The sequence below is a fragment of the Aquarana catesbeiana genome, linkage group LG04 (assembly GCF_042186555.1).
Source record: "Aquarana catesbeiana isolate 2022-GZ linkage group LG04, ASM4218655v1, whole genome shotgun sequence".
Taxonomy (NCBI): Eukaryota; Metazoa; Chordata; class Amphibia; order Anura; family Ranidae; genus Aquarana; species Aquarana catesbeiana.
The window spans coordinates 687802715-687829098 of record NC_133327.1 but is presented as its reverse complement, the minus strand read 5'-3'; the positions used below and the strand labels follow the sequence as shown (position 1 = coordinate 687829098).

Below are 26384 nucleotides of genomic sequence, written 5' to 3'. Positions count from 1 at the left end.
GAAAAGATAGAAGAAAATTGTTACAACAATGTGAGGGGTGTACTCACTTTTGTGAGATACTGTATATTGGAATTTTTATTTATTTATTTATACTACTAATGGTGGCGATCAACGACTTATAATGGGACTGTGATAGTGTGGCGGCCGAACTGACACTAACTGATGCAGGGGGAACTGGCTAACTGCCACTGACATCACCAGTGACACTAATACACTGATCAGTGCTAATGCTATACACTATCACTGTACTAACGACACTGGCTGGGAAAGGGCTTAAGATCTAGGTTGATCAAGGGGTTAAATAGGTGCCTAACTATGTGTGACGTGTGTAAAGTGTGCTGCTTTAACTAATTCATCTGTAAGTTTCTTATCCCTGCTTTGCAGGGATGAGAAACGCAGAGATCATTCCCTGTATACAGAGCTCTGTGTTAAATGTCAACACAGAGCTCTGGGCTGATATTGAACACAACCAATCAGCAGGCTGGGACTTGCTGATGGGCTTTCGCTGTGTACAATCACAGCGGGTACCTGCGGGAGGAGTGCATGCGTGTGCCTAAACCAAGAGATGGGCAGCGATGTATGGGTACGTCACTTTGCCAACAGCGGCTGCTCATCCACAGTACATTGCAGGCGGGCGGTCACTAAGTGGTTAATGATTTTAGATGGGAGAATGATAGACTTTCTCAAATTTCAGCTCTTAGTGGCTTTCAGGGATGGGCAAAACTAGGAATAACTACTTTAGCTCAGCTATATCAGAATGGTATACTTAAATCCTTTGAAGATCTGAGGGGAGAGTTCTCTGTAGAATCCAACTGATTTTACCAATTCCTTCAATTAAGACATGCTCTACATGCCCAGTTTTCTTCTGCTGAGATATTTTTCCCCTCTATCCCTGTCTTAGATAAAATAGTACGGGCAGGGTCAACAAGGGGTCTTACCTCGGTTACTTATAGGGTTCTGTCAGATGGGTTTCTATTGAACTTCCCCATCTGTTCTCGGGTTGGCTGGGAGAAAGGTATTGGTCCCATCTCTGAGGAGATTTGGGACGATGTCCTCCGGTCCCTGTCCAGGGTGTCTCTTTCTCCATCACTCAGACTGACCCAGATTTTTATTCTCCATAGGGTCTACAGAACTCTGCAGTTTCTCTGTGCAATTGGACTGAAATCTGAGCCAGCCTGTGCTAGATGCGGTAACACGGGTACATTAATACATCTTTTGTGGCGATGTCCAGAACTTCAAAGATACTGGGTGGAGGTGATTGGTACCTTAAATAGGGTATTGGATATTAATATTCCGATTGAACCGCTTATATGTATATTGGGTTACTGTGACACCTCTATCTACACCTCTCCTATTCATAATACTATAAGGTGCGCACTTTTTGTTGCCCGTAGACAGATTGCCCGTAAGTGGACCTCTCCACATCCACTGACTGTGTCCTATTGGATTGTAGATCTCAATAGGATCATTCTTTTTGAAAAGCATACATATTCCCTAAGGAACTCCCTGAATAAGTTTGATGTTATCTGGTCTAGATGGCTTCAATCTATGACTTAGGTATCATGTCAACCAATGTCTACTGTGTACTTTGTAATACTGGATATTGTTATTCCTTTTTGGTTTTGGTTTGGTGTGATTTCTATTTTTGTGGATTTGATTAAAAAAAAAAAAAAATGATTTTAGATCAGGCAATTTGAAGGAGTAAAAAATATATTTTTGGCGGGAAACATAAACCAGGCGGAGACAGAAAGTGCAGTTAAAATCACACCTGTAATGAAATAGCAAAAAAAAAAAAAAAAAACACAGTTCAGGAACGTAGTCAAAAACATAAACCAGGGTTTGGAAGCCGGAGCGGATAATCAGAAAAGCCGGGGTCAGGAAACCAGAAGTCAGGGTAGTCAGGAGCTAAAATCAGGAACAGGAATCGAAGGGCAGTCAGGCAGGCCAAGTCATACACAGGAGCACAGGCAGGATCAGACTGGAAATCTCAGACCACACAAGGGCAAGGAGGAAATGAGCTAAGCTGCTTAAATAGCAAAAGGGGCTGGCTGTAGACTGGTCTATTGGGGCAGGTTAATGGTAACCAGGTGAGTCACCATGGAAACAACGAGTGGCCGGTAATTAAATGACAGCTGAGCAGCTTCTGAACACTGAAAGAGAAGAGATGCTCGTTAAAGCGGAGTCCCACTCAAAAGTGAAAGCTCCGCTTATCTGACTCCCACCCCCCCTCCGGTGCCAGATTTGGCACCTTCCAGGGGGGAACCGCGCGATCGCCTGAAAGTTTGCCCCCCTCCTCCTTTTCCTGCCGCCAGGTCATTCAGAAAGCACATGCGCAGTAGGGAATCGGCTGTGAAGCCTGCCGGGTTTCATTACTACGAATGGTGGCGACCAATGGAAACATCGGCTGGGGTGCCGATATCGCTGGATTCGAGGTAAGTGTCCTAATATTAAAAGTCAGCAGATACAGTATTTTTCGTCTGGGGGGAGGGGGGGCAAAACTCCTCTTTCAGTAGCAGAAGCCCTACCCTGACACTTTTACCCAATAAAGATATTTTGCTGAAGTAATTAAATGAGAGATTTGAGCAATACTTGATAACATCTCCAACGTATCCTTGACAAAGTTCTAGAAATACCCATGAATAGTTTCCCATGAGATAGTCATACCTTGCTTAGGCAGTAGGTCCATAAAAGAGTCCTTTTCAATGAAAGAGTTCATAACTGGCAGTAATCCACATAAGGTAGCAATAATCTGTAATAAAGGTCCAGGCTAGCATAAGCGCGCACAAGTCCATGTAAGTCCATAAGCATCCTACCCCATTGGGAACCCCAACTGGGCTCCCCTCAAGGGGGAGGGTGTAATCCGACAGAGTAACGGCTACATTTTGTCAGACTTTCCTCCTAACCTCTCTAGGACACTAATGAGCCCCCATTTAAATAAAATAACCTGTAGGGGGGGCTGTAACCTTCCTGAAAAAAGAGCGGTGAAGCTTTCCTTCCCAGGAACCACCAACTTACAAGTCAACTAAGGACACAGTGTAAGAAGCTTACATTGCAAAAAATGGCTTTTATACCCAAATCCAGTTGAAGTAAGCATATGACCCAACAGAAGAAAAACATTTTAACTCCAGCGGGAAGCTGATGCTTACATGTGGACTCAGAAGGTCAGTCTGCAGTGCCGGGTGGACCCAGCAGAGGGAAATTATTTTAAACCTTTATAGTCTTCACTGTACTTCTTTTCTTTTTTTTTTTCTTTTTATTTATCTGCATATATGTATACTGTGCGTATTATACATGAAAGATCTCCCATAATAAAAGTTATTTGTGGACATGTATCTTTTGCTGTAATATTTATAGGTATATAGGCGCCGGCTCTTCAAGTGTATCGTACAAACAGGCACCATGGCGGGTTTCATCTGTTATATTCAATACAGAGGCCGCAGAGGTAATAAGATTTTAGGACCAGCTGTTGCTAGTGATGCCAGCTGTTGCTTACAATGGTGGCTGTACATGTTTACAGGGAATTATGTTATTTTTAGTAGTATTATTTTATAGTAGTATTATTGTGGTTGGTGTGCGTACCTCATCATGGCCTCACGTTTTTTTATGGTAGGTCTTATATTTGAATTTTAGCATTGAGTGTGGCTACGACATGCCCATTTGGTATGTAGTGCTCCTCTGTTTTAAGCGTTATAGTAAATATGGTGTAGTGGTTTATGGGTACCTATACCGGGAATTTCTGAAACAATGCAATGGGAGAGTGCAAATCTGTGCATGGTAACCAACCAGCTTCCAACTTCAGCTTATTCAATTAAGCGTTGACAAAAAAACCTGAAAGTTTATTGGTTATCATGCAGAGCTGCCCCCGATTTTGCACTCTCCAGTCTTAGTAATTTAAACCCCAATGTGCAATATTTGTATATTATGTTGGAAATCTAGAAGGAAACACAAACAGTCTGAGTTCAAAATGACACATACCTGGTTGGATGCTGAAGTGACGAGAGGGTTTCCCCTGCAGCTAAGTGCCGAGCGCTCCTGGAGGTGGTGCCAGAGAGCAGGGTTCAAACAAGCATGGGTTACCTGCTGGAGTCTGCTTGTGGAGATGAATGGCTGAAAAGCCATTGGACAAAAGGGTCAGTTGAGGCACTGGAACCCTCAAAAGGACAGATGACAGCAGGAGGTAGGTGGTTCTCATGACAGGCAGAAGATTAGGCTGGCAGAGCAGAACTGAAGTGGTGTAGTCAGGATCAGAGTTCTAAAAGACTCCTGATTTTTTATGAAAGAGAACTTACCCCATCTAGGCCTGCATCTCCTCCTCAGTGTCTCCTCCTCTGTGTCTCCTCTTCTGTGTCTCCTTCTCGGGGTCTCCTCCTCAGCGTCTCCTCCTCGGCTTCTCCACCTTGGTGTCTCCTCCTTGGTGTCTCCTCCTCGGTGTCTCCTCTTCTGTGTCTCCTTCTCGGGGTCTCCTCCTCAGCGTCTCCTCCTCGGCTTCTCCACCTTGGTGTCTCCTCCTTGGTGTCTCCTCCTCGGTGTCTCCTCCTCAGTGTCTCCTTCTCTGCATCTCCTCCTCGGCTTCTCCTCCTCGGTGTCTCCTCCTTGGTGTCTCCTCCTTGGTGTCTCCTTCTCGGTGTCTCCTCCTCTGTGTCTCCTCCTCTGTGTCTCCTGATCGGCGCCTCGGTTTCTCCTCCTCTGTGTTTCCTCCTTGGTGTCTCCTCCTCTGTGTCTCCTCCTCGGTGTCTCCTTCTCGGCGTCTCCTCCTTTGTGTCTCCTTCTCGGTGTCTCCTTCTCAGTGTTTCCTCCTCGGTGTCTCCTCCTCAGGTGTCTCCTCCCCGGTGTCTCCTACTCGCTGTCTCCTCCACGGTGTATCCTTCTCGGCGTCTCCTTCTCAGTGTCTTCTTCTCTGCGTCTCCTCCTCAGTGTCTCTTCCTCTGTGTCCCCTTCTCGGCTTCTCCTCCTCTGTGTCTCCTTCTCGGTGTCTCCTGCTCGGCGTCTCCTCCGCAGTGTCTCCTTCTCTGCGTCTCCTCCTCGGTGTCTCCTTCTCAGTGTCTCCTTCTCGGTGTCTCCTGCTCGGCGTCTCCTCCGCAGTGTCTCCTTCTCTGCGTCTCCTCCTCGGTGTCTTCTTCTCGGCTTCTCCTCCTCTGTGTCCCCTTCTCGGCTTCTCCTCCTCGGTGTCTCCTGCTCGGCGTCTCCTCCGCAGTGTCTCCTTCTCTGCGTCTCCTCCTCTGTGTCTTCTTCTCGGCGTCTGCTCCTTGGTGTCTCTTCCTCGGTGTCTCCTTCTCGGCTTCCCCTCCTCGGTGTCTCCTTCTCGGCTTCTCCTCCTCGGTGTCTCCTTCTCGGCGTCTCCTCCTTGGTGTCTTCTTCTCGGTGTCTCCTCCTCGGCGTCTCCTTCTCGGCTTCTCCTCCTCGGTGTCTCCTTCTCGGCGTCTCCTCCTTGGTGTCTTCTTCTTGGTGTCTCCTCCTCGGCGTCTCCTTCTCTGCGTCTCCTCCTCTGTGTCTTCTTCTCGGCGTCTGCTCCTTGGTGTCTCTTCCTCGGTGTCTCCTTCTCGGCTTCCCCTCCTCGGTGTCTCCTTCTCGGCTTCTCCTCCTCGGTGTCTCCTTCTCGGCTTCTTCTCCTCGGTGTCTCCTTCTCGGCGTCTCCTCCTCGGTGTCTCCTGCTCGGCGTCTCCTCCTCTGTGTCTCCTGCTCTGCGTCTCCTCCTCAGTGGCTTCTTCCTGTGTCTCCTCCTCAGCATCCAATACAGTCACTTCTCCTCTCGGCCAATTGGGTCTCAGGAACCGCTTCCTGATTGGCCGGGAGGAGAATCAGGAATATTAATTTGCTATTGTCACACATCTGGATGCGCCCTGAGCCCACCCTTTTTTTGAAGACATTTAGAGTCTCAGGCTCTAACTATGTGCTTAAAAAAAAAAAAGCCCATTGGAATCCATGCGTCCAGCACCCTGCATGTAGATTAGGGGGCCGGCCCATGGATTAGGGGCACCTAATGAAGCTGCTGCCACTGTTCAGGCCTAAAATAATGTTTTAACTGCGTGTCAAAATTGCAAAAATGGCCCTGAAAGCAAAAGGGTTAAGGGCTGATAACCTGCAGCATTTGACATTTTAGTTTTTTGGGTTTTCAAACACTTTAAATTGATCTCTTTCACATGTACAGTATATTTAAAAACTGAACAAACAAAAGCAATAAATTCTCTTAAAAATAATGTATAGATTAGGTTTCTGCTCTTCGCAAGCTGTTTGAAGGAGATGCCATTGGATAAAGTCCGATAAGCTGATCGATGTGGCCATAAACGCTTTATATGCAGTATGAATTCCTTGTTAAAGTATTTGTGGATTCATCAGAACTACCGGCAAAAACACTTCGCTTACCATCAGAGTGTGGAGAGTCTAGACACTTCATCACCAGAATCCAGTCAATGCCCTTAACTTACCACCACTAATATACTTTATGAAATATTATAATGTCTGTGGAAATGAATGATTGTGGCTCTTAAAAACAGCTAGTATACATTATTCCGTAATATAGTGTATGTTGTCTCTTGCCAGCGCAATCATAAGATGCAGCCATAGTTCAATATCTATCAAAGGAGATCATTTTTATGTGCTCTATCTCGGCAGCCGTTCTCCAGGCTTCCAGGTCCTGCAGAGGATTCTGGGACAGCAATTTGTCAGTCTGGATCTCCAGTCCTGGCACCAGTTCACATTCGATTTGAAGCTCCGTAGAACCCCTGATATTACCTGTGTGCAGGAAAAAGTTGGAGTCAGCTTATTGCTCATTAGTTCATCCTGGTTTGTGAAGGAGAAAGTAAGACTTGGGTTTTTCAGAGGAAGCCTGCCCTTATTACTGCTACCCGGGAATAAAATTAGACAACACCAAAATAGATCATAATGGTCGTAACGGTCCTTTATTACAAATTCCATACCAAACAACAGATTAACGTGAATGACAAAGGGTGCTTTGATGTCCTTGAAGGCATCAGAGGTCCATCAGAGGTCCTTGAAGGCACCAGAGAGCAACCGCATTACAGCCATTGGATCTGCAGGCCAAGTCTGTTACCTACAATGCTCTCCTAGCTGCACCACTCCACCCCAGGGATGCAAACCAAAAATATGCCACAGAATTACCCCTCCATACATCAGTTCTGGATCCCCAAACACTTGGCAACATTACCACAATTGATGCCATACCTTAGACCAGAGATCTCGATAGTTGTCAGTAAGAGGGCCAAATTATATAGTTTACCATTATTAATGGGCCAAAAAAAAATATATCTGTTTTTGTAAACAGCCCCCCCTTACATCAGGGGTGTCCATCAGGGGCCCACTTATATCCATGTATGCCCAGCAGAGACCCCCTTAACCTTGAGGTGGTGGAGCATAAGTCAAGAGGCACAGCAGGTCTGGACAGAGAGGACTGGTCCTCCTAAAAATGTTGGGGAGAGTCTACAAGTCATTGTTGCTAGGATGTCAGTGGTCCTAGCTAACAACTATGGCAGAAGGGTAGGAAATCTTCTCTGAGGACTAGGATAGGGTCATAGCTGGCTGGCAGTGGATGTGGATGCCCAAATAGTAGGTATAATGGAAGATTTGAGTGCCACAAGCATCTCCTTATACATTCCATGTAATCCCATGTGCCATATAATCAAATGAATGTGGACTAAAAACCTGCATAAGTCATATGTAAAGTTCCATGTATGCTTTGCGACCATAGTTGGATTTATAACAGTTCGATTGTATGCAAATAGAAAAAATGGCTCCCTTTGGGTAACGTTATGAGTTCCTTATCTGTTCTTGCCCCTCTTGTGTGTTTTGGCTCCTCCTGTTACATTCCCAAGCTAAAATAAATGACAAAATCCAACAGGGCTGTGCAGACCCTTTGGTAACTGTCAATGCTCGACTTTACATTACTATAATTCGCCATTACGACTGTACCGAGAGTCATATATAACATTGATTCATGTCTATGTTTGCAGTAATACCTGTAACTGTTTGTACCATTCTCTTCCTGAAAAACATTAATAAACATACACTATATTACCAAAAGTATTGGGACGCCTGCCTTTACACGCACATGAACTTTAATGGCTTCCCAGTCTTAGTCCGTAGGATTCAATATTGTGTTGGCCCACCTTTTGCAGCTATAACAGCTTTATCTGGTAAAGACTGTCCACAAGCTTTAGGAGTGTGTCTATGGGAAGGTTTGACCATTCTTCCAGAAGCGCATTTGTGAGGTCAGGCACTAATGTGGACAAGGCCTGGCTCGCAGTTCCTCCACCCCAAACTCACTCATCTACACTATATTGCCAAAAGTATTGGGCCACCCCTCAAAATCATTTGGTGGAGGTGGGATTATGGTATGGGGTTGTTTTTCAGGGGTTGAGCTTGACCCTTTAGTTCCAGTGAAGGGGACTCTTAAGGCATCATTTTGGTCAATTTCATGCTCCCAACTTTGTGGGAACAGTTTGGGGACGGCCCCTTCCTGTTCCAACATGACTGCCCACCAGTGCACAAAGCAAGGTCCATAAAGACATGGATGAGCAAGTTTGGGGTGGAGGAACTTGACTGGCCTGCACGGAGTCCTGACCTCAACCCGATAGAACACCTTTGGGGAGAATTAGAGCGGAGACTGTGAGCCAGGCCTTCTCGTCCACATCAATGCCTGACCTTAAAAATGCGCTTCTGGAAGAATGGTCAAACATTCCCATAGACACACTCCTAAACCTTGTGGACAGCCTTCCCAGAAGAGCTGAAGCTGAAGCTGTTATAGCTGCAAAGGGTGGGGCAACTCATTATTGAACCCTACGGACTAAGACTGGGATGCCATTAAAGTTCATGTGCGTGTAAAGGCAGGTGTCCCAATACTTTTGGTAATATAGTGTATATTCAACTTTAAAAACAGAAAAAGAAGATAAATGACAGTTCCAAAATTCCAAAATATTCCATAGGTAAAATACATCACAATAGGTAATCAAATGTTGGTCATTGGTCGAAATGAGCTTCATCGAGAAGATATGCTGCTAGGCAGAGATGTATCTTGCCCACTCATGGGATCCTAAGAGATGCCAATAGGGCCAATAGAGACAATGGGTACTTTGGTGGACCACAGGGGGAGAAAATAAGGTAACTTACCTCCTTTTGCACAGATGAAGAATATGCCCAATAAGTGGTTAATCTAAAGGAAGCACTCTTACCCCCAAAAAATATATAAAGATCAATGCCGGCAAAGGAAACTCTTCAAGGGGATGAATAGATGGAAAAAATCATTGGCCCAAAGAAGTAAACCAGCACCTAGTAATGGTGCTCACACGCACCTCCGTCTACACCAGCTTCTCCTGGAACCTGGCTTATCAACCGTTTGTTTGAGGGTGCTAAACTTAGGATGAGACAGATGTCAGACCAACATAACCAAAGAACCAAGCAAGGTTTGGAAAGACAAGCTGGCAGATCCTGGGACAGATTGGCATCAAATCAAAGAAACCATCAAAATAACCAAATCCGCATGACTAAACACATTCATGAATACTTTTGTTCCGACAATCATTTAGTATAGTGCAGATTCCAAATTGGCTACTCAGTTGGCATCAAAGGCATGCCAACAGCACTATGGCCAACCTTGGGGGGGATAGATAAAATTTTGATCCGTATTAGAGGAAGATAGAAAGAGAACCTCCATTGAGTGCACTGGCCATGTGCCACAGCCCCCCAAATAGGAAGCTTGTTACAGTAAGATGGTGCATCAAGTAGGGCAAAAACAGTCATATCTGGTACTGATGGACCATAGGTTGAAGCATCTTGTGGTTTTTTTCGCATATGGGCAAGGGTATAGTGTAGATATCACTGTACCCATGCCAACAGCACTATGGCCAAGGTACGGTGCAGATAAAACATCTCTCCGGGTTTAGAGGAAAATACAAGTAGAGCCTGCATTGAGTGCACTGGCCATGTCCCATGGCCTTGATGGAGGAGCCAAAAGCTTGTTGATGTACCAAGTAAGGCAAAAACAGTTATTCATGGTGCTGACTGACCATAAGTTGTGGCACTCTGGTGGTTTATTTCACATATGAGGCATTTAACAGATAAATCTTTGGTTACCAACCCCCCCCCCCCCTCCTCCTAAAGCTTGGGGGAATTCACATTATACAGATATCGCAGTATTACTTCTATCTTTGGGAACAGCAAACTGAGCGCTCACCACTTACCACTCATATTGAAAATGTAAATGTATACGCTTTATGTATAGTGGTCCATGGAGGCTTGTAAATGTTAATGTACATGTTCACGCAAAAGGAGAAAATATTTAAATAGCTACACCAGCCGGCTTGTAGAAGATGTTATTACAATGATAAGTCAGCGGGAAAGGATCCTCTCTGTTCATAGCAAATATTTCCCGTGTAGAACATGGAGATCTCTGGCCGCTGTTTATTTTGTCATCTTAAAAATGCATTGATAGACCGTTTTCAGTTTATCATCTGTAATGGTCCGCGGCCACATGTGATGAGGAGTCTCCACGAGTGGAAGAACTGAAATCCAATGAATGAAAGGGACGGGCCAGGGACAGGGAGTCTGGGGTGGGGAGTGGTCTGGATGCCCCTTCCCCTCTCTACCAACTATGTCCCCATCTCCTCTCCTCATTTTCTCACCCCCCTCTTCTCTCCTCTGTTTTCTTCTCGCTCCTTCTCTCATCTCATCTCCTCTCCCCTGCTTTATTTTTTCCCTACTTTCCTTGTTCCCTATGATATTCCTATTATTCCTCCCACCTTCTCAATTTCCCTCTCTCTCTCTCTCTCTCTCTCTCTCTCATCTCTGCTCCTCTTCTCCCTTCTCTCCTCTCCCATCCTATCCTCGCCTGTATACTCTCTCTTCCTCTCTTTTACTCCTCTGCCCACCCCTCTCTTCTCCTTCCGCTACCTTTCCTTCTCCTCAGACTCTCCATTTCCCTCTCCTCCCCCTCCCCTCCTTTCTTCTCCACTCTCATTCTCCATTTTAACCTCCTCTCCCCTCTTATTTGCCTTCTGTCCCCTGCTCTCTTCTACTTCCCTTTCCCATTCCCTCTCATTCTTTCTCCTCTCCTCTTTTCTCCACTCTCCCTCTACATTTTTTCTCCTCCCCACTCCTCTTCTTTTCCTTCTCTCCCATATTCTCCTCTATGCTCCTCTCTTTCCCTCTCCTCTCTTCTTATCTTCACTTCTTTCTCTCCTCTCCTCTCCTCTCCTCTCCCTTCTCTCCCCTCGTCTCTTCGACTCTTCCCTCCCTTTCCCTTTCCTTCCATTTCCTCTCATCTCCTCTTCTCCACTCTCCTTCTCTCTTTTTTTTGCCTCCCTTCTCCTCCTTTTTCCCTTCTCCCCCTTTCCCTCCTCTATGCTCCTCTCCCTTTCCTCTCCTCTTCTCTCCACTTCCTTCTCTCCTCTCCTTCACTCTCCCTTTCCCTATCCTTCCCTCTCCTCTTTTCTTCTCTCCACTTTGCTTCCCTCCTTTCCTTCCTTCCCCTCTCTCCTTCTTTCCCATCTCTACCTTCCTCTCCTTTACTCTCCTCTCCCTTTCCCGCTCCCTCACTCTCTCTCCACTTCACTCCTCTCCTCACTTCTTATCTCCACTTCCTTCTCTCCTATCTTCTCTCAATTACTCTCCCTTTCCCTATCCTTCCCTCTCCTCTTTTATTCTCTTCACTTCCTCTTCTCTCCACTCCTCTCCCTTTCCCTCTCCTTCCATCTCCTCTTCTCCACTCCCCAATTTCCCTCTCTCTTCTTTGCCTCCCCTCTCCTCTTTTTTCTCTTCCCTCCCTTCCCCCTCCTCTACGCTCCTCCCTCTTTCCTCTCTTCTTCTCTCCATTTCCTTCTCTTCTCTCTTCTCCTCTCCTTCAATCTCTCTTTCCCTATTCTCCCCTCTCCTATATTCTTCTCTCCACTTCCCTTCTTTCCTCTCCTCCCTTCCCCTCTCCTCTTTTTTCCCATCTCTACCTTCCTCTCCCTTTCCCTCTCCCTCACACTCTCTCTCCACTTCCCTCCTCTCCCCTCTTCTTCTCTCCACTTCCTTCTCTCCTGTGTTCTCCTCTCAATTACTCTCCCTTTCCCTCTCCTTCCATCTCCTCTTATCTCCTCTTCTCCACTCTCCACTTTCTCTCTCCCTTTTTTTTGCCTCCCCTCCCCTCCTCTTTCCATTCTCTCCCTTCCCCTCCTCTACGCTCCTCCCTCTTTCCTCTCTTCTTCTCTCCATTTTCTTCTCTTCTCTCTTCTCCTCTCCTTCAGTCTCCCTTTCCCTATCCTCCCCTCTCCTTTTTTCTTCTCTCCACTTCCCTTCTTTCCTCTCCTCCCTTCCCCTCTCCTCTATTTTCCAATCTCTTCCTTCCTCTCCCTTTCCCATTCCCTCCTCTCCTCTCTTCATCTCTCCACTTCCTTCTCTTCTCCTCTCAATTACTCTCCCTTTCCCTCTCCTTCCATCTCCTCTCATCTCCTCTTCTCCACTTTCCATTCTCCCTTTTGTGCCTCCCCTCTCCTCCTCTTTATCTTCTCTCCCTTCCGCTCCTCTCCTCCAATCTCCCTTTCCCTATCCTCCCCTCTCCTCTTTTCATCTCTCCACTTCCATTCTTTCCTCTCTTCTTCTGTCCCATCTCTACCTTCCTTTTCTTTACTTTCCTCTCCCTCTCCTTCCCTCTTCTCCCCACTTCCATCCTCTCCTCTATTTTCTCCACTTCCTTCCCTCCCTCTCCTCTTCTCTTTTCTCCTCTCCTTTCTTCTCTTCTCCTCCCCTCTCCTCTTCTTTCCTCTTCCCTCCCTTCCTCTGCTTTACTTTCCTCTCCCTTTCCCTCTCCTTACCTCTCCGCCTCCCCCCACCCCACACTTCTCTCCTTTCTTCTTCTCTCCCTTCCTCTTCTCTCCACTTCTCTCCTCTCCTCTCCAGACTCTGTGTCATATTCCTCAAAAAAAAAAAAAAAAAAAAAAGGCTCTTAAAAGTAATTCTCCCCCTGGATTGTAAACACAACAGTTGACAGATCTCAGCAGTGGCCAGCCACTTGTCACCAGATCCTCAGCTTTGCATAGGAAGAAGTAGCGCTATTATTCTTGAATACTGAAGCGTGAGATAAGTTCTGGTCTTTAAGCCTGTGAAACAAAGCCATTAATCATGGAAAGCTGAGGGATTGGCTGCACCGGCTGCATGGCATATGCCTCTGTCAATATGTGACAGTCTCCCTTAAGCCTTCAGTCCCAAGAGACGCAGAGAACAAAGGTCATGAATCCTCCCGCTCCAGATAAATGAGGAGGCGGCCTTGTTTGGAGGCAGCCAGGCATGAACAGCACAAGGACACCACTCCACAAGTGTCTATGAGCAGAAATTCTGATAGGCAAGGTTAAAGGAGGACTCACTCCAAATATTAGAATTCAGAAGACCCAAAAGACGGATTCGTGTTTTCATTTCTCAACTCCATTGGGGGTCTGACTGTGTCTCCCTCCATTGATGATAACTTCCAATGTCAAACCAACAAACGTCAACCCCTAAAGTCAACTTGAACCGTCCTTAGAGGCCAAAGGAGACATCTACAGGCATGGGCTAGCACCTTCAGTCAAGCTGGCATTATTGGTTGAACGGTAAGCTACAATGCCACTCAAAATAAAAATTGTGCCCCTCCCCAAAATAGACAGGGCCCTGGTGGAGAAGGTTTGGAAGAACCACTGGGCCACCATGGTATAAGGTGGCTGGAGACAGTCCGTTCAAACACAGTGTGGCAGGGACACCTTGTAAAGGAAACCTACATGTCCCTGCACATCCAGAATCTCTGCCTACTTCTACATCCATACAAAAAGGTAGCCAAACCTATAATTTGTTTGTCCGCAGTCTGGTCGGTAAGTGGGCTTGGAATTTTCCTTGGATTTTTCCTTGGCCTCTTTCTAACAAATGTTACCCTCTAGTGCTCCTTGCTGCAAAGGCCAGTTAATGGTGTGGGCAGTGGCTTACCTTCTTGTACTGTTGATATATTGGTCAGGCAACGCACTGACACCTTTGCAGCCGTTGTGCTATGTGCTGGGTGTTTAATGTGCCCCTATGCCCTTAAGTTAGGGTGGGCTCCCTTCAGTCCATCTGCCCTCTATCTATACTTCAGAATACAGGTGCTTCCACTGTTGAGCCACTTAAAACTTAGTGGTAGTATTACAGATACCAGGGTGCCTTGGCGGGGCCTGTAGCTTATGCATGTTTTCGCAAATGTGTGCAGACTAAACCCCTGTTTTTAACGCATACTGTTAGACAGGTTAATATGGTTGTCCAAAGGCTGGTCGGTAAGTTAGCTTGGATTTTTCCTTGGCCTTCTTCTAACCTACTTCTACATCTTTGCTTTCCGTACCCAGCAGAGATCTCACCCTACCTTAGGTGTCTACTTTCTCTTCTCCTGTAGGTGTCTCCTTTCACTCCTAGGGGTGGTTCAAGTTGACTTTAGGGGTTGACGTTTGTTGGTTTGACAATGGAAGTTATCATCTATGAAGGAGACACAGTCAGACCCCTGATGGAGTTGAGAAATGAAAATACGAATCCGTCTTTGGGGTCTTCTGAATTCTAATATTTGGAGTGAGTCCTCCTTAACCTTGCCTATCAGAATTCTTAGACACTTGTGGAGTGTGTCCTTGTGCTGTTCATGCTTGGCTACCTCCAAACTAGACCGCCTCTTAATTTATCTCTAGCGGGAGGAATCATAACTTTTATTCTCGGCGTCTCTTGGGACTGAAGGCTTAAGATAGACTGTCACATATTGACAAAGGCATATTCCATGTAGCTGGTGCAGCCAACCAAACTTCAACCCCTAAAGTCAACTTGAATCATCCCTAGAAGTGAAAGTGGACACCTGCATCTTTGCTTTCTGTACCCAGCAGAGATCTCTCCCTACCTTAGGTGTCTACTTTCACTTCTCCTGTAGGTATCTCCTTTCACTCCTACGGGTGGTTCAAGTTGACTTTAGGGGTTGACATTTGTTGGTTTGACAATGGAAGTTATCATCTATGAAGTAGACACAGTCAGACCCCCCGATGGAGTTGAGAAATGAAAATACTAATCAGTCTTTGGGGTCTTCTGACCTCTAATATTTGGAGCAAGTCCTCCTTTAACCTTGCCTATCGGAATTCCTGCTCCTAGACACTTGTGGAGTGCGTCCTTGTGCTGTTCAAACCTGGCTGCCTCCAAGCAAGACCACCTCTTAATTTATCTCTAGCGGGAGGAATCATAACCTTTGTTCTCGGCGTCTCTTGGGACTGAAGGCTTAAGATAGACTGTCACATATTGACAAAGGCATATTCCATGCAGCTGGTGCAGCCAACCAAACGTCAACCCCTAAAGTCAACTTGAACCATCCCTAGAAGTGAAAGGAGAGACCTACAGGCATGAGCTAGTACCTTCAGCCAAAGCGGCATCATGCAGCTGGTGCAGCCAACCAAACGTCAACCCCTAAAGTCAACTTGAACCATTCCTAGAAGTGAAAGGAGAAACTTACAGGCATGAGCTAGTACCTTCAGCCAAAGCGGCATCATGGGTTGATCAGTAAGCTACAATGCTTCCCCAAAATTAATAATGTGCACCCCTGTGTAGGCAGGGCCCTGGTGGAGTACCAGAACTTTTGGAAGAACTGCTAGGCCACCAAGGTATATTATGGCCAGAGGCAGTCCATTCAGACATAATGCGACAGGGACACCCTGAAAAGGAAACCTTCAAGTCCTTGCATGTCCAGAACCTATGCCTACCTCTACATCTGTGCTTTCGCTACCCAGCAGAGCTCTCTACCTACCCAAATACCTCACTGTGGGCCAAACTTAATTGTACTGGCCCTCTATATTTATAGGGTCCTTCATCAAAATGGCCAAATTTCATGCGATTTTGGCATCCAATACCATACCTCCTAACTTTCTGAAATGGGAATGAGGGACACCTATTAGCAAAAGTATGTAGGCATAGGACACACCCCCTGCCACGCCCTCCTTAAAGGAGAGTTGTACAAAAAATGTATTGCTTAACCACTTCAGTACTGGTATTCTCCTCCCCCCCTCCTTCCTGCCCAGGCCAATTTTCAGCTTTCAGCGCTGTCACACTTTAAATGACAATTGAATCTTTTATTTTCTATTATATTTTGTTCTGTTTTACTCTGTTCTGTTTTACTTTTATTCCATTCTATACCTTTTCTTTTATTTTCTATTCTATTTTGTTCTATTCTTTTATTTTCTATTCTGTTCCTTTATTTTCTATTCTATTTTATTCTATTTGGAAATTTGAGTTAGAATCGAAAACAATTCATATTCGACTTGAGTTCGAAATTCGTCCGAAATTTTGTTTTGTTATTTCGTATTCAGTTAACCACTTTCGGACGCCGTCATTATACAGTAGCTGTTTTAAATTTCCGGGGTTTATGGCAGCAGATAGCTGTATCTTTTTAAACCGCGGGCGGTCCGCTTTCAGATAAGAGTGGTCTCTGCTGCGGATTTGCCGCAAGATTTTATCTGGGGGTGGGGGTGGACACCCTCCCGCCACACTCCCCGCCACACTCTCCGGTGGTCTTACCGGAGCCGTCGGTAGCGGCAGGGACAAACGGGTCCTTTCCTCTAAAGGACATGGAGCCGAGTGAAGGAACTCTGCTCCATACCATTGGATGACAGAAGCGACGTCAAACGTCCCTTCCGCCCAATGGTCTTAAAGGGGAATTTTTTTTTTATTAAAAAAAAAAAAATGTTTTTTTCATTGTTTTAAGTGTAAATATGAGATGTGAGGTCTTTTTCACCCCCAGATCTCACTTTAAAGAGGTCCTGTCATTCTTTTTTTTCTATATGTTCCTTGTATTAGGAATAAAAGTGACCCAAAAAAATAAAATAATGGACAGTGTAAAAATAAAAAAAATAAAATAAATAGGAAAAAATAAATATAATTTTTTAAAGCGCCTCGTCCTGCCGCTCAGAAGCGAACGCATAAATAAGTCACGCCCGCATATGAAAACGGTGTTCAAACCACACATGTCAGATAACGCCACGATCGTTAGAGTGAGAGCAATAATTCTAGCGCTAGACCTCCTCTGTAACTCAAAACTGGTAACCTGTAGAAATTTTTGAACGTCGCCTATGGAGATTTTTAAGGGTAAAAGTTTGTCGCCATTCCACGAGCGGGTGAAATTTCGAAGCGTGACATGTTGGATATCAATTTACTCGGCGTAACATTATCTTTCACAATATAAAAAAGAATTGGGCTAACTTTACTGCTGTCTTATTTTTTAATTCAAAAAAGTGTATTTTTTTCCCAGAAAAATTGCGCTTGTAAGACCACTGCGCAAATACGTTGTGACATAAAGTATTGCATTTTATTCCCTGGGGTGTCTGAAAAAAAAATGTATAATGTTTGGGGGTATTCTAAGTGATTTCTAGGAAAATTCTAAGTAATTTTATAGCAAAAAAAAAAAAAAAGATTTTAACTTGTAAACAACAAATCTCAAAAAGAGGCTCGGTCCCTAAGTTGTTAAACTCATTACTACGGTCATTCGTAAGTTCGGATACATCGGACTTTGCGAATAACGAAAAAATGTATTCCGAATTTTGATTCAGGGTGAAGCTGACCACACATGTCTAACAAAAAGAAACCTAGAGACAACTTGATGCCCGTGTGGTCACCGGTACTATTAATTAAGCACATCTGTTGTCAAAATGTAAAATCATAAATTTATTTCCACTATGTATTCCATTTATCTCTAGACTCTTCCTATTATTCCGAACCATCGTGAAGTTTGTAAACTCCCTTTAGTGAAGACCCCACACATTTCCTTCTTGGAATTTCGTAACACGTAGTCACTGTGCTCTGTGAGCAAGGCACTGATGTGTCACACATTTCACAGAGCCCACCTTCTGAGAGGAGAAGTTTCAGGGGGGCGGAGTCCTTACAGGAATCCCTTGCTCGTAGGCAGCAAGGTACCATGGGATATGTAGTCTTTGGAATGGAGACGCTGCAAAGCATGCTGGGAATCGAGGAAGTTGCGAATAAAGAGACGGCCAGCAGACAGGCAGTGCTGAAAGGAAATCTTTCAAGTAATTAACGCCTCAGTACTGCTCTCAGGAGCCCTCAGCCCTGAAGTAAACAGTGGGCTGAGTTATGCAAATATCAAAATGCATTGATGTTTGGGTGTAGTTCTGGAGGATAGGCTAACTACGCATGCAGACTGCTCTAGATAATAGTGAATGAAAGGGGTGGGGCCAAGGACAGTCAGGCTGGGGAGAGAATGAGCTAGAATGGGTGCTCAACCTGCGGCCCCCCAGCTGTTGCAAAACTACAAGTCCCATGAGACATTGCAAGGCTGACAGTTACAAGCGTGACTCCCAAAGGCAGAGGCATGATGGGACTTGTAGTTTAGCAAACAGCTGGAGGGCCACAGGTTGAGTGCCCTAGATTGATGTTTAACATTTTGGAAATGAGGCGGAGCTCTATCTGATTAGCTGCAGCTTCTAATGCACGTTTTGAGAAGTTCACAGTGTGCAGTGAAATCAGAGGAAGCCGTTTCAGTCCAGGAGAAGCGCCGATACAACTGTGCAAGACTGCAGGGAAGGGTGGGGGGGGGGGGGGGCAGAGGGCAGATTTTAATCTATTAGACCCCTCTGTATTTATTGCAATAATGCAGTCAGACTGCATAGGATTGTTTTAATTGCCTCAGTAAAAATTCTAATACCTGGAGCTGATATCACATGGACTGTGAAAGGTACTCGAGTGCTCAGATGAACTGTGACAGGTACTCAGATGGACTCTGAAAGGTAATTGGGTACTCAGATGGACTGTGACAGGTACTTTGATGGGTGGTGACAGGTCCTCTTTATTGGGGGGGCAATCAGTGTGATTGGTATACACTGTAAGCAGTAACGAGATGTTACCGCAATCTCCTTCTCACACACGATCGGTGTGTGAGGAGGAGAACCCGTTAACATCTCGTTACCGCTCTATGTTTACATTTAGTGATCGGCTGGGAAAGGATCACAGCTGATCACGTGCTAAACACTGTTTACCAGCGTCGGTGACGAGCAGTGTTCCTGGGAACATATTTCCACCAACGTGAACGTGCATCACGCTCGCGATCGCGTGCATGCGCCGTGCAAAGTGGGGCGGTACCATCTGTGATCGGCCGTGATGAAGTCACGTGGTCAACAGCCATGCCCAATGGCTGTTCACCCCCCTCTGTGACGAGCTGTGTCTCCGTGACACGCCGCCACCGAAGGTACAGGGCTGCGCGCACACGATCGCGTGCATGCCCTGTTTAAATGGAAGGATGTCATATGACGCCCGCCCAGAACAAGAGCCGCGCCGCCTGGCCATCATATGATGGCCGGCGGGCGGCAAGCGGTTAATGATATCTAAATAATTTCTAAATACTATTCATATGATATTAAACAATATTATATAATATTATTCATTATATATATATATATATATATATATATATATATATATATATATATATATATATATATATATATATTTTTTTTTTTTTTAATTAATATGTGGGGAAATTATAAATATTTGATTTAATTTAATTTGATTTAGAAAAATTTGATTTATATATATATATATATATATATATATATATATATATAACTTTTTTTTTATTAAATTATATATATTTAAATCAAATATAATTCAGATAAATATGATCTTTTATCTATTATTTATATTTATAATTTCCCCACATATTAAATACACAATCCTCAGTTCACAAAGCTAAAGCACCAGGAATAAGTTCCTTCTTTTAAAAAAAGTAAACAATTATCTCCTGCTGGGGCCAACGAGGTTTGAAAATGATGGTCACATGGCTGTCCTTGTGTAAAGCTTCATGAATTGAGTCTACTAACAAAAAAAAAAGATAATAGTCACCATGTACGCAAATAGAACTCGATCGTCGTGCCGCCTGATTTCTACAAATTGCAGAATTTGAGGAGCATCGTGGTCTCATTACGTTCGTAATAGAAATCTTTTCTGGCAGCACGTCGGTAAATGGCGCGATCTGAGTAACAGCAGATGTCTGCAGATCATCAATTCCTCCTCCGTCCCTGCCACGGCTGACAAAATGGAAAAATGTCAGCGCCGTGTGGATTAGTAACATTGTGATGTGTTTTCTGGGTACCTCCATGATTCGCCGAGCCAAGAAAACGCCGGCTGCCTGTCAGGATATAATTCGTTTTTGAATTGATAGTTTGTTTCGCCGCGTTTTGCAGACGCAGTTTTAAGAAACTTTAGACAGGCAAAACGATCGATCTGCTCGTAGGAGACGGATTTTATGTTTCCCGTGAAATGATTTCCGCTGGAACACCTGAATTAAAAAAAAATTATGTGAGTTTGGTAACATTTATAGTTTTTTTTTTGTTTATTATACAGCGGTGAAGGATCAGAACCCCTGTTAGGCCTTTACTGCTATCAGGGGATCCATTAGATCACTTCCTGTTGCAGTGACATTCATTTCTCCAGACAGGAAGTAGTGAGGGGAAATCTGCAGGAGGTGCGGGACTTCCTCTACTCTACTAAGAAAAGTATAATTTTTGTCTCTATATTGCTGCTAAAGATCTTCCTTCACTTCCCGTCTGGTGAAACCATTGGATCAAATGACCATTCTTACCTACTTTTCAGTCCAGGTCCCCGGAATACAGTTAACCCCACCCACAGCTTGTCTCAGGTCTGCCCAGTGACCAGACAAGCCCCACCCACTTATCGGAGTGGCCTGTCCAAAGCCCGCCTTTTAAATATGCAGGGACCACCCACTTGCAGCCTCCGATCACCATATTGAGTTACTGAGCACTGTGGCCATGTATAGCTTGGGGTTCCGCTCTAAATTAACATCCGAGGCTCACGAGCTTCGCCCCACCAGCTTAGTCATGAAGCCCTGTGGGCGAGGCGAAATGCGTCGGATGGGGATGTAACCTGGGCAGGGCCTGAGTTGAAGCCATATCTACTGAGCCTTTACTCGGGTCTGTGAAGCCTGGACATGGCTCGGGACAGAGCATCATAAGTCAAAGATATGGGACTGTTCTGGCAAAACTGGTATGGCGACCAAAAACCAATATAATTCCACACTCAATCAATCCCCAAACTGGGCAAGAATCAGATGATTAAAGTAGTGTTTCTCAACTCCAGTCCTCAAGGCACCCCAACGGGTCATGTTTTCAGGCTTCCTATTATTTTGCACAGGTGATTTGATCAGTTTCACTGCCTTAGTAATTACCACAGCCTTTTTTTCTGAGGGAAATCCAGAAAACATGACCTGTCGGGGCGCCTTGAGGACTGGTGTTGAGAAACACTGGGTTGAAGGACATACTTTCATAGGACCCCTTGACTTAACCACTTTCCGCCTGGCCTACAGCAGAATGACGGCCAGGAAGTGGTTCAGTTATCCTGACTGGCCATCATATGACGTACAGCAGGATAAGCCTGAGCGGCCAGCTCAGAGAAGGAAGGGCTGAGCCCAGCCCTGACAGTATATCAGTGCCACCTCATCACTGCCCATCAGTGCTGTATATCAGTGCCACCTCATCACTGCCCATCAGTGCTGTATATCAGTGCCACCTCATCACTGCCCATCAGTACTGCCTCATCAGTGTCCGTAATTGAAGGAGAAAACGTACTTATTCACAAAGTTTTGTAACAGAAACAAGGAAAAACTTTTTTTTCTTTTCAAATTTTTTGTTTTTTTTTAATTTGTAGTGCAAAGAATAAAAACCCCAGAGGTGATCAAATACCACCAAAAGACAACTCTATTTGTGGGAAAAAAAAACGCAAAAAATTTTGTTGGGTGCAACGTCGCACGACCGCGCAATTGTCATTCAAAATGTGAGAGCGCTGAAAGCTGAAGTTTGGCCTGAGAAGGAAGGTGTACAAGGGCCCGGTACTGAAGTGGTTAAAAATCCTTCCCTTCCCTGGGTGCATCGTTAAAATAAAAATCTTTTTTTTTTTTTTTTTTATCTCTTTTTTTTCCAAAAAATTGTGACAAAACAAAATTACAACTTTAAAAACCTCGCCATGCCACTTAATAAATACCTTGGACTGTCTACTTTCCAAAAAGGGGGGATTTGGGGGGTATCTGTCCTGTCCTGGAATGTTTGGGCCTCAAGAAATGAGATTGGCCGTCAGTAAATCAGGATTGATCGATTTTCACATATATATCCCATAGTTTGTGGACTCCAGAACTTTCCTACAGACTAAATAATATCCACTGATTTGGGTTATTTTCACCTAAGAAATGGAGCAGAATACATTTTGGCCGAAATTTATGAAGAAAGATTTTTTGTTTCCAAAATGTTATAACAGAAACAAAGAAAAACGTGTTTTTTTTTTCAAAGTCTTTGGTCTTTTTTCGTTTGCTTAGCAAAAAAAAAAAAATAACAGTGGTGATTAAATATCACCAAAAGAAAACTCTATTTGTGTGAAAAAAATAATAAATAAAATAATATGAGTACAGTGTTGCATGACGGTGCAATTGTCATTCAAAGTGTGACAGAGCTGAAAGCTGAAAATTGGCCTGGGCAGGAAGGGGGGTGAAAGTATTGAAGGGGTTAACCCTTTTTACGCCGGCGCTTCTCGGCCCCTTAAGAGGTTTAGGTTGCCGGGGAGGCGGGGCGGATCTAAGGATCACGTGATTGGCTGTCACGGCGGTTGTGCGACCCAAAAATTTTCTGTGCCGGGAGCGCGCAGGGCGTGCACTCTCGGCACAACTGTATTGACTGCAATTCACGCAAATACGCGGCCTCTCGGCGCCAAGGACCAGACTCTGAGAGGTCGCTTATTTCCGTGCGGTCGGCACCAAGGGGTCTAAGGAAGTCTACATGTGACCTGCAGATGATATCTGCTGATTCACCAAAGAGAGTCAGAGGACGGTCTAAGATTTTGTCACCTGGCAGACTCAAGTTGATGCTGATCGGACATGACTTTTTTTTTTATACCGGTTGGACGGCGTTGAATTTGTTCCAATCGTTTTGTGACAATAGAGCGCATCCCGCGACCTTTATTTTCACATCCTTGATGATTATTACGAGGCCGGTGCCATGCAGGGAATCGGCTGCAGCGTTTGGCCCGAGAGATAAAGTCCGTCTAGAGCCGCAATGTGCCTAATCTCTTCATGAATAATATTACCGTCCTCCGTTCTCCTGCCAAGGTAATGTGCTTACTGCTGACTCGGTGATATGGTCCTACCTGGGAAGATCTCTGTATACACAGCAATTCACAGACCGGTTATCTCTACTGCTATTTATAACGCATTGTTTGGAGGTGGACACCGGCTAAACGGCCTGATACACAACCAGTGGGTACCCAACCAAATACTACATATGTTCAACACTCAATAAACCCTCAATAAACCCCCAAAAAGTCATACAAACTTACACTATATTACCAAAAGTATTGGGACGCCTGCCTTTACACACACATGAACTTTAGTGGCATCCCAGTCTTAGTCTGTAGGGTTCAATATTGAGTTGCCCCACCCTTTGCAGCTATAACAGCTTCAACTCTTCTGGGAAGGCTGTCCACAAGGTTTAGGAGTGTGTCTATGGGGATGTTTGACCATTCTTCCAGAAGTGCATTTGTGAGGTCAGGCACCGATCTAGAACCAGAAGGCCTGGCTCACAGTCTCCACTCTTTTTCATCTCAAAGGTGTTCTATCAGGTTGAGGTCAGGACTCTGTGCAGGCCAGTCAAGTTCCTCCACCCCAAACTCACCCATCCGTGTCTTTATGGACCTTGCTTTGTGCACTGGTGCTCAGTCATGTTGGAACAGGAAGATGATCATTCCCAAACTGTTCCCACGAGTTGGGAGCATGAAATTGTCCAAAATGTCTTGCTATGCTGACGCCTTAAGAGTTCCCTTCACTGGAACTAAGGGGCCAGGCCCAACCCCTGAAAAACAACCCCCACACCATAATTCCCCCTCCCCCACACCATAATCCCCCCTCCACCAAATGATTTGGACCAGAGCACGAAGCAAGGTCCATAAAGACATGGATGAGCGAGTTTGGGGTGGAGGAACTTGACTGGCCTGCACAGAGTCCTGACCTCAACCCGATAGAACACCTTTGAGATGAAATAGAGTGGAGACTGTGAGCCAGGCCTTCTCATCCAACATCAGTGCCAGACCTCACAAATGCTCTTCTGGAAGAATGGTCAAACATTCCCATAGACACCCTCCTAAACCTTGTGGACGGCCTTCCCAGAAGAGTTGAAGCTGTTATAGTTGCAAAGGGCGGAGCCAACTCAATATTGAACCCTACGGACTAACACTGGGATGCCATTAAAGATCATGTGTGTGTAAAGGCAGGTGTCCCAATACTTTTGGTAATAGAGTGTATTTTTTACATCTTTAAAAGAACGCATACAAAGTGCATGCAAACTCTATTGCCCTGTACACACGGTCGGATTTTCCGATGGAAAATGTCCGATCGGAGCGTGTTGTCGGAAATTCCAACCGTGTGTGGGCTCCATCGGCATTTTCCATCGGATTTTCCGACACACAAAGTTGGAGAGCGGGAGATAAAATTTTCTGACAACAAAATCCGTTGTCGGAAATTCCGATCGTGTGTGCACAAATCCGACGGACAAAGTGCCACGCATGCTCAGAATAAATAAAGAGATGAAAGCTATTGGCCACTGCCCCGTTTATAGTCCCGACGTACGTGTTTTATGTCACCGCGTTCAGAACGATCGGATTTTCCGACAACTTTGTGTGACCGTGTGTATGCAAGACAAGTTTGAGCCAACATCCGTCGGAAAAAATCCTAGGATTTTGTTGTCGGAATGTCCGAACAAAGTCCGACCGTGTGTACGCCCTATAACAGTGAGCTTCTCTTATTTTCAGGGGTAAGATAAGGGGGGATAGGGGGTTCAAATCTGGTGCTAGGTTCCATTTAACCCTTTTTAAAGATTACGTCAGTGTCGGTGGCAGCTATTCCACACACCTTGACAGCTAGGAATGTGTGTATGCTTATTCAGGCGATTGTTGGCTTTCTTGTGGAAGTGATTTGTGTCCAATCCCTTCTTTGTGTCTAGCAAGGTGTCACCTTCCCCTCCCCCCTTCCCCCACACATGTTGAGTAATAGCAATAATAGGGGGACCATAATTCATAGTTAATTCTAAATTGATTGGGGTAAGGGCTTTTAAAGTATCACCCATGGTCAATTTTGGGTACCGAAGTTTGTCACCTCTGTTGGTATAAATAGATACCGTCGGGTATCTATTTACTGGTTGCAACCTCATTTGTGTTTTACCAAAAACATGTGGATATAATATATTGCATTGGTGTGCAATAAAATAACTTTAGCGTGTTTTGTACTGATCAGTTGTGCTAATATCGTGACATAAAAAAACTACAACTACCAACATTTTATTCTCCAGAGTCTCTGATTTGAGAAATCTATCATGTGTGGGGGTTTATTGTGCACTTTTTGGCCTGTGTTGGTGTTTTTTGAGTGTGTGGTGATGGCTTCAGAGTTAGATGCTTTCGAGATAATTCGGAGTTCATTGACAGATGCATTTGACCTCCTCTAGACCTACAGGTGACCTCCTTCTGACCTGCAGTTGACATGCTTCAAGAGGGTTTGAATTCCTCTAGACTTGTATGAGAATGAAAAATCACGGTGATGCAAGACGAAAGCCCATTAATAGAGGTCCTTTTACTGATGACTTTCTGGCCCGCAGTTTACATTCTTCTGACCTGCAATTGACTTCTCCTGATCTGCAGTTGACTTTTTTTCTGACTTGCAGTCGACCTCATTCTGACCAAGACTTTACTTCATTGTGATCTGCATTTGACCTCCTTCTGAACTGCAGTTGACTCCTTTGTGATTTGCAGTTGACCTTTGTAACTGACCCCCCAGTTTACCTTCTTCTGATCTGCAGTTGACTTTTTCTGACCTTCAATTGACCTCCTTCTGATTAGGATTTGACTTTTTACTGACCTGCATTTGACCTCCTTCTGACGGGGGAGTCAACTTCATTCTGATCTGCAGCTGACCTCCTTCTGAATAGGAGTTGTCCTAATTCTGACCCGCAGTTTACCTCCTTCTGACCTGTAATTGACTTCTTTCTAACCTGCAGTTGACTTCATTCTTTTCTGCAGTTGACCTCCTTCTGACCAGGAGTTGACTTAATTTTGACCTGCAGTTGACCTCCTTTTGACCTGCAGATGATATCCTTCTGCCCTGCAGTTGACTTCCTTCTGACCTGCAGTTGACCTCCTTCTGACCTGCAGTGGACCTCCTTCAGACCTGCAGTGGACCTCCTTCTGACCTGCAGTTTACTTTATTCAGACCTGCAGTTGACCTCCTTCTGACCTCCAGTGGACCTCCTTCTGACCTCCAGTGGACCTCCTTCTGACCAGCAGTTGACCTCCTTCTGACCTGCAGTTGACCTGCAGTTGACTTT

The 26384-nt window shown here is 45.0% G+C and overlaps 1 protein-coding gene across 3 annotated transcripts in view; it reads left to right on the top strand.

The window, feature by feature from the left end:
• LRFN2 (leucine rich repeat and fibronectin type III domain containing 2) overlaps nucleotides 1-26384 on the top strand; it is a 767606-nt gene that overhangs the window by 676759 nt on the left and 64463 nt on the right. The window lies entirely within an intron of this gene.